The sequence below is a fragment of the Morone saxatilis genome, unplaced genomic scaffold (genome assembly GCF_004916995.1).
Source record: "Morone saxatilis isolate NCDOM2014 unplaced genomic scaffold, NCSU_SB_2.0 Contig17, whole genome shotgun sequence".
Lineage (NCBI taxonomy): Eukaryota > Metazoa > Chordata > Actinopteri > Moronidae > Morone > Morone saxatilis.
The window spans coordinates 6,147,530-6,155,541 of NW_023339729.1; positions in this window are offsets into that span (position 1 = coordinate 6,147,530).

Sequence of the window (8,012 nt, forward strand, 5' to 3'; positions counted from 1 at the left end):
CTCTCTCTCTCTCTCTATGTCTATCTCCTTGTGTTTGACTAGGCTGTGTGCCTCAAAAGTCACTTTGGATTGCGCTCTGTTCCCCTCTATCTGCGCTCAGATGTATTTTTATATCAGACATCTCGAGCTCTCCCTCCTGCGTGTTTCCTGTCGTATCCGTGTGCGCTGATGGTGACAGCCACCTGTCCGCGGGCTGCTCCTGCGCAAATGGCGTCAACTTCGTCAAGAATTGTCACCTCCGGTAAATTCTGGCTCATCCTCATCAGCTTTATGGGTGATGACTAATGGAAAGAGGATCGTAATCCACGCAGGAATCTCCAACAGAGCGCGACACGACCCCGCCTACCCTTGACTTTGGCAAACTTTTTTTTAAATCATGTAAATGTTTAGTTAAAACCTGCTTCAGGGTTTTGTTTGGCGCATGCTCAATAGTGCACTTGACAGCAGGAGTTTTGGTGCCAGCTTACTCCAGGGTGTTTTTTAGCAGTAGTGAACATGATCTCGCAGTTCCAACCTAAAATATGGGTACAGTGATCCTCTCATCCTTGTCATCTTTTGAGGATTAGTCGAATGCAACTGAGCCACAATAAATCATTTCCTTTAAAAGTGCTCAAATTCAGTTGCAGTGAGGCTGAAAATGGAGTGATATCACATTGCTTCATTTTTCATTGTGAAATCTTAAAGCTCTCTCAGTCTCTTCAAGTATTCTCTTCCTGCACCTCCTCTTCCTCTTCTCTTCCTTTGTCTTCTTTTTCAGCACTCTTGTCCTCTTTTACAAGTAGTGTCAGCCACTTTTACAAAGCACACTCCTCTCTCACTATCCTCTCCTCTTTCACTGTTCTTTTCACCTATATCTCCCATAAACTGTTCGCCATATTTCCCCTGGAGCATGCTCGACTCTCTCCTCCCCTCTAGTTATCCTCTCCTTTAGTTATTACCTTATATTTTCTACCTGTCAAAAGAAACATGTCTGAAGGTTGCTGTAGGAGACATCCACTGCTTTGAAATCAAAATGAATTTATAACATTTTGACATTAAGTGTACAATGAATAAGTTGCGTGAACTAAACATCTAACATGAATTGTTTAACTATTTACGAGCGGTAAGGACAGTTGGACAAAAGGGAAAGTGAAGTAGATCTTCATACCTGAATTAAGTTTTTAGCCACAAATGGTTGTTTAAAAGTATTAAACAATAAATAATGTATCCAAACTTGAAGGCCCATTTATTTCAATAAAATAATAATAATAATTACTGAGCATAGACAAATGGTTCTTGTAGTCTGTAAATCAGGTTCCCACGAATAATAATGTATTTTCTCTGGTCAAGTCATCCGTTGCATACAGTACACGGCACGAGAATAGTTCATGTACATCATAATTTAGATCTTCAAAGCTGTAAATATTATTGATAATTGCCATTGATCCCAACCCATTAGCCCATGAGCATTTTGTTCTATGTGATAACAACCTTGTTCCCCTGTTAAATTGGGGGCTCAGCCTTAGAAACAAATTTTGCCCTTTTGCACCCCTATTTACTTTCTAATTGTTACAGATGGTGCTTTTTCCTAGTTACATTTATTGGCCAGTTTTAAACACCCTGAATTCTTATTTCAGTATTTACAGATATCAGCCTGTATACTGTACATTTTATTAAATTTTATTACACACAGATGATGAATGAAGTTCACAACGTCATGTTAGTATGCACCGCTGAACGCATCTTTAATCACTGTGGCAGCCGTCCAATGTGGTGAATTTTGGTGCATGTGGCCAGTTGTTTAAGCATATTGCATGACATAATTAGCTATAACGAGACAGTCTGAGCTTCACTGTGGTGCTGTCAGCGGGAAGGAAAACATCTTCAGGGCACACAGGCAGCACACCTTACACCGCTGTGATGAGAGATGGAGTATTATTGTGTGTTTACGTGTGTGCAGGTTTGTCTGGGAGTCAGTGTGAAGCCTCATTAGCTTGTATGGAGATGCTTGAAGTTGTTGGTTGGTGTGGTGCACTGATGATCTGTTTCCTGATCTATTAGCTTACTCACGTATGCCACCCCTGTCTTCTTTGAATCATTTTCTTAATGTTCTTCTCTCACTTTTTTGTTTTCTTCTTACTCACCCATTCACTGGTACACTTCCTCTACTTTTCTCCTTTTTTTTACCCTCTACCCATCTGCCATACCCACTCATTCCCTGTTGATTTTCCGTTCTGTCCTCTTTCCTCTCCTCAGCTTTCCATCTCTCTTCTCCCCCTCTGTTTCCTTTCTTCCATTTCTCTGTTCTGTACTCTTGCAGTCCTGCCTGTGAGCATCAGATTCAGTGATGTCCTCAGACCATTACGAGAGTGCCCGCAGCGCTTCTCCAGCTCTCACTATCTATCACTCTCGCTCTCCCTTACGCTTCAGCCTCAGTGTGTAAACCCCCAGCTCCCCCGCCTCTTCCCTCCTTGTCTTTCTGTCTCCCTCTGGCTTCAGTCTGGACACAGTGTTGTACATATATGTAGACTGCCATCAGCTCACATTAAATAAATGTCCTTTTGGCTGAGCCTGCAGGGACTGGAGTTGGTTCTGTGTGTGTATTTGTGAGAGTGTGGGCTTGTGTGTCCCAAATGCCTTTTTCTGTGTGTGCACCTGTTTATTTGAAAGAGACCCCCCCACCACACACAACACATTAACATACTGTATAGCACAGTAGCCCCGAGCCCATGCCATAAATATCATGAACATATAAACAACATCACAAACATGATCATCAAGCATAAGGCTGGACATGTGATTTATGCTAAGGCTTATGCTATCGCATATGTCTCAGCATACTTCCCCACGTTAAATCACAAACAAATGACAATGGGAAACAATGTGAAAGGTGTTGCTCATAGTGATGTACCTACTGAGAATTATCATCTGAAATAGCAGCCCCTCTTGGCTTTACAAAACTTTGAAGTGACTTTCAGCTCATTGTTCAGCTCCTTAAGTTGTTTGATGTATAAATAACCAACCGTTTGCAAAAAGGTTTGCCTTTACCACTGATTTTATGGCATCTAGCAGTAAAGTTAAAGCTAACTTTACTGTTCCTAAGTCCAAAAGAATGAGCTGAAAGATTCTGAAATGCTCTGTAGAGCGGAGATTGATTTTGGGTCATAATACTTTGTTGATTCCTTTTCATAACACCTTTTACATTACTTATAGTCATTTTTTCTTTCTTACATAAAGTGTGACTTTAAATCCAGAAATGAATCTTTATAATCAACCATGCTCTATTTATGTAAGCAAAATATTAATGTGACCTGTGCCATAGATACATTTACTTACACTAGATAATGTAAACTGTACCCTTATCTTAAAACCATTAGCACAGTCAGTGTGCCTCTCACAGCAGTGCAAGAGCTAATCCTTCTTCAGGAACCTCATCTTTTGCCTCTTCTGTATACATTTCTTCACTTCTCTTGTCTGTAAAGTGAGCAAAAAAGAAACATTAACCAACACCTTTCACTCTACTGTCTACACTCATAACAGAAGAAATACACAGTAAAGGTCATGTTCAAATTGGGAAGTGTTTTCTCTGAAAGGCAAGATCACACCTTAAGACCAAGAAGCTGAGGTAAGCCACAGAGCTTGTTTCGCAGCACCTACAATGACCTTTTCACAGGGTTATAGTGCTACTGGCAGTCTTAGTCATGTAGTCACACACACACATAAGTACACACAGCTTGTACACAGTATGTGATGTTATAAGGAATAACACAGGTGATATACAGTCATCTTGTTGCTTTGGTCTCTGGCAGTACAATCAGTAATTGGATTCATGATCAGCTATCTGCCAGAGCTGCTTGCAACCACAGAGCCAGCACCCTACCATATAATTCCCTCATGATGTACAACCTGGAGTTGCTTCATTAAGAATGTAGGTGAGACTGACCTCGTGGAAAACAGTATGATTCAGCCTTTCCATTCAGACAAGCTTCAATTCAAAGCGGTGATAACAAATGTGAAGCAGAAAATTTAGTTTTTCTATATACCAAGAAATACCCCAGAGTACTCCCATGATCACCATTTCAATCTTGTCTTGTCCATTGCTTCTGGAGCTGTACATTAGTGTCAGAGAAAATAAAGTATGCACTTCCCAAGTCAATACTAAACAAAGGAAAAACTGTATACTCTCTGAATGTTGCTCAGCGTGGGCTTTTATTGTGTATTTCAAGCTTGTGTCTCTGTCAAGCAATGCCACGACTTTAAATTATATATAGCTGACATGTGAATGCAGATCAGGCTGGATTCAGACTGTATAGGAATTTTTAATTTAAGTTATATGCTTTTTGTTAAGGTTAAGGTGAAATGAGGTTTTGATAGTGACTCAAATAAGTTTAATGTAGAAAATGCATTATGGTTTACAGCCTTTTTCTCTTTTATACAAATAACGGATGTTTTTTATACAATTGAGTAGCAATAAATTATGAATTTCCCAGCTGCACTAGAACATGTAAGTACATGAAATATGGTTTTGCTGCAAAGAGTTGTATTCAAAATATTTTTGTGTGTTACATATGGTCTCAGATTTTTCACCATCCAAAGACCTGAAAGCCTGAAAGCTTGTTTATTTATATGGAATCCTGAGGGGTTCGCACCCTGTTCTGTCACTGTCTGTCTGTGTCACACACACACACACACACACACATGCTATGCTCCTATCGTGCACTCTTATTTTGTCTTACCCAAACACACAGATGCACACACACACACACACACACACACACACACCTGTCTGCCTGAGTCAGATCTGTAGCGGTGAATAATAGAAGAGTGGGCTGAGGTCAGACTGTTCAAGTGCAGGGGAAACAGGGGAGAGGCTTTCATTTAAGCATGCCGGCCATTTTTAATAAGTCAGAGAACAAACTCATGTCTCCAAAAAATGTAGGCCAAAGCACAAAACGCTATGATATCACCGGGGACTGCCACTTGTTGACAATATTTGGTGGGTGATAAAAGCCGAAAGGAAAGTTACAGCAGCCAATAACTGGAAGGTCGGAAGTGCTTAATTCTGTTGTGTCCTCTCCTTGTACAGGAGGTAGAGCTTTCGTCTAGTTATCTGATTCAATCAGTGATTGAGATAAAGGCTAGATAATAGAGTAGGAAAGGACAAATTAATTCAGTAAATGGTTTGGTAACCACAAAATGGTTGCAAGCCTTAAGTGGTGCAATATAAAATGTGTAAAATATAACATGTAAAATATCAAATATCCCAAATCAAATGTGGGCAAACTGTGGTCCGATCCAACAGACAAGCTACTGTAGCTCAAACTGCTGAAAAAGTAACATAACATAAGTGCATAACATTATGACCACCAGGATGCCCAAGTGGTCGGAATGTTAAGGCAGATCTGTGTATGACCCAAATATTACAAAACAAATGTGTGCCACCTTTGGCAAAGACGTGGCACAGTCGACAAAGGCCAGTCTTTGTGCAAACCATAAGTACCTCACACATGCAGCACATGTGGTCTGCTTATCTTGCAACATATCTGGGACAAATATGGTAAAGTTATGGCACAGCAAGCACTAGTAATCAGTGTGTGAGCCTAAGGAGGCCCACATAAGACATGTTAAATATGGCCAAAATATTGGGTCACTTTAGCTAATGATGTGGCACAATTGGTACTAGCAAATCCAGACGTGACCGGAAGTGGCCCACATATGGTATAGCAAATGTGGCCAGCTTATCTTAAATCATATCTAGGCCACTTTTGGCAAATATATGGCACAGGGTAATCTGGGTTTGAGCCTAACATGGCCCAGATTTGACATGGTAAATATGGCCCAACTATTGTTGAACAGAATTGGGCCACTTTAGGTAAAGATGGCTAATTTGGATGTGAGCCTGAAATGGCCCATGTATGAAGCAGCAAATGTGACCACTTATCTTATTAATTTATTTATATATTTGGACACTTTTGGCAAATATACAGCACCGTCAGTACTGGCTAATCAGAGTGTTAGACCTAAATTACATAAAACAGATGTAGGCCTCTTCTGGCATAGATGCAGCACTTTTAAAACTAGCCAAACTGGATGTAAACTTGAAGAGGCCCACACTTGATATGGCAAATATGGCCCAAATAACATAAAAGAAAGCACTTCTGGCATCGATTCAGCACTTTTGATACTGGATAATCTGGCTTTAAGCCTTAGGGGGCCCACATATGCTATGACAAATATGGCCCAAATATTTTACAACAGTTTGCACAATGTTTGGCAAATATATGGTACAGTCTGGAACATGGTCGAAATATCCTTGAACTGGGCCACTTTTGGCAAGATTGCAGCCCATTTGGCACTCGCTAATCTGGGTGTGAGTCTAAAGAGGCTGATATGTGATGTCAATTATTGTGCCTTGGCCTACCCCTGATTTTTGTGTGCCATTTAGTGTGACGTCATTCTATTTGCTGACCTTTCCTCTGCAACCCCAACTGTGACTAAGTTCAGCATCCCTGCCGAACTCATGTGTCATTACAATAATAATTACATTCATGTTTACATTGGGCATGATATCACACTTCCTTTATATCATTTTTCTTTTTTGTTGGGCTTTATACGACTTTATTTTATAGAGACAGCTGAAGATAGACAGGAAAGGAGGGAGTGAGAGAGAGGGGATGACATGCAACAAAAGGTCAGAGGCTAAAACTAAACCCGGGCTACTGCGCTAAGGATTCAGCCTTCGTACATGGGGTATGCTCTCTACCTGCTAAAATACTGAATTATTGAATTTATTGCAACATCTTAATGTTTGTGGATATTGTTTTTCTACATGTAAGTTAATCTCTACAATTTGTGCAGCTCAGAAAGGTAGGATAACTTTAAACCCCCTGTATGTCATGTACTGTTAAGATTCACTGATTTGAAAAAATCATAATCTTGTTCTTGGCTGGCATGCTGTGGTCTACTTCTGGCAAACAGGAGTGGGCCGCCCAAGTGCCATCAATCCATGCAGATTTTGCTGCATTTAATGGAATATGTATTTATTGATTGATTTAGGTGGTTTTGGTCCTCTATATCTGTATGTCTGCACTGCTTTGTTAGATATTAATGACTGTAACCTTCTCCCGTGCAGCTATTCACTTCATGAAAATACATCATTAGTGTTGTCATATTGACTAATAATGGTATTGTACCATGGTATACCAATAGGTCATGTGTCTCTCTCTTGTTAACATTTTATTTGTGTGCTCATATGACAAAAGATTTTATTTACGTCATTATTTCTGTAAAGCAGGTAAAGACAGTTTTTGTGGCCAAAAACTGATGATTGCTGCCATTTAGTGGTGATTCTGTGTCATTACAGCCAACAACACAATCAAATTGGTTCAATCCATATGGTCTACTGCAGTCCAGTCCATACTCTATTGCATGGCATTCTTGCATACAGTAACAGGGCCGTACTTTTCTAATGCAGGATGAGGCTATTTGGTAGAGAGGCAAGGCTCTGAGAATATAGCTTGTGTTTAGGATTTCACCATGCCCTTATCCAGTGAGATTGTTATCTTTAATCCAAACTTTCAAAATAGCAATTTAATATAAGTTTCCTTACAGAAATTATGAAATGCTGAGTTCAGGTTTTCTTAGTGCTCTAGGCTGACCCCTGTTCTCCTACTTTCTTTGCATTGTGTATGTATTACTCAGTAATTAGCAAGTACTTTGAGGCAAATGTATTCATAGATATGCACCATGTAAACACAACCCTCTACAAAATGGGACCATGAGATTATGCACGGTAATGTAAATGTCATCTTTCTGATGCTTTTGTGGTGTAAACAAAATTTCAGTTAATCAAAATAACACAAACAAATTTTCATGTTGTAAACCTGCAGTCCTCCGCTTTTGCCTGGTTGTAAGCTAGTCTTAAGAACAGGACTAGAAACAGATTTTATACATCAGATTTATTTCAGTTATCATCATTACAGCACAGTAGTGTATAGCTGGCTGGAGAACATGGGGCATGTGACACATGAAAC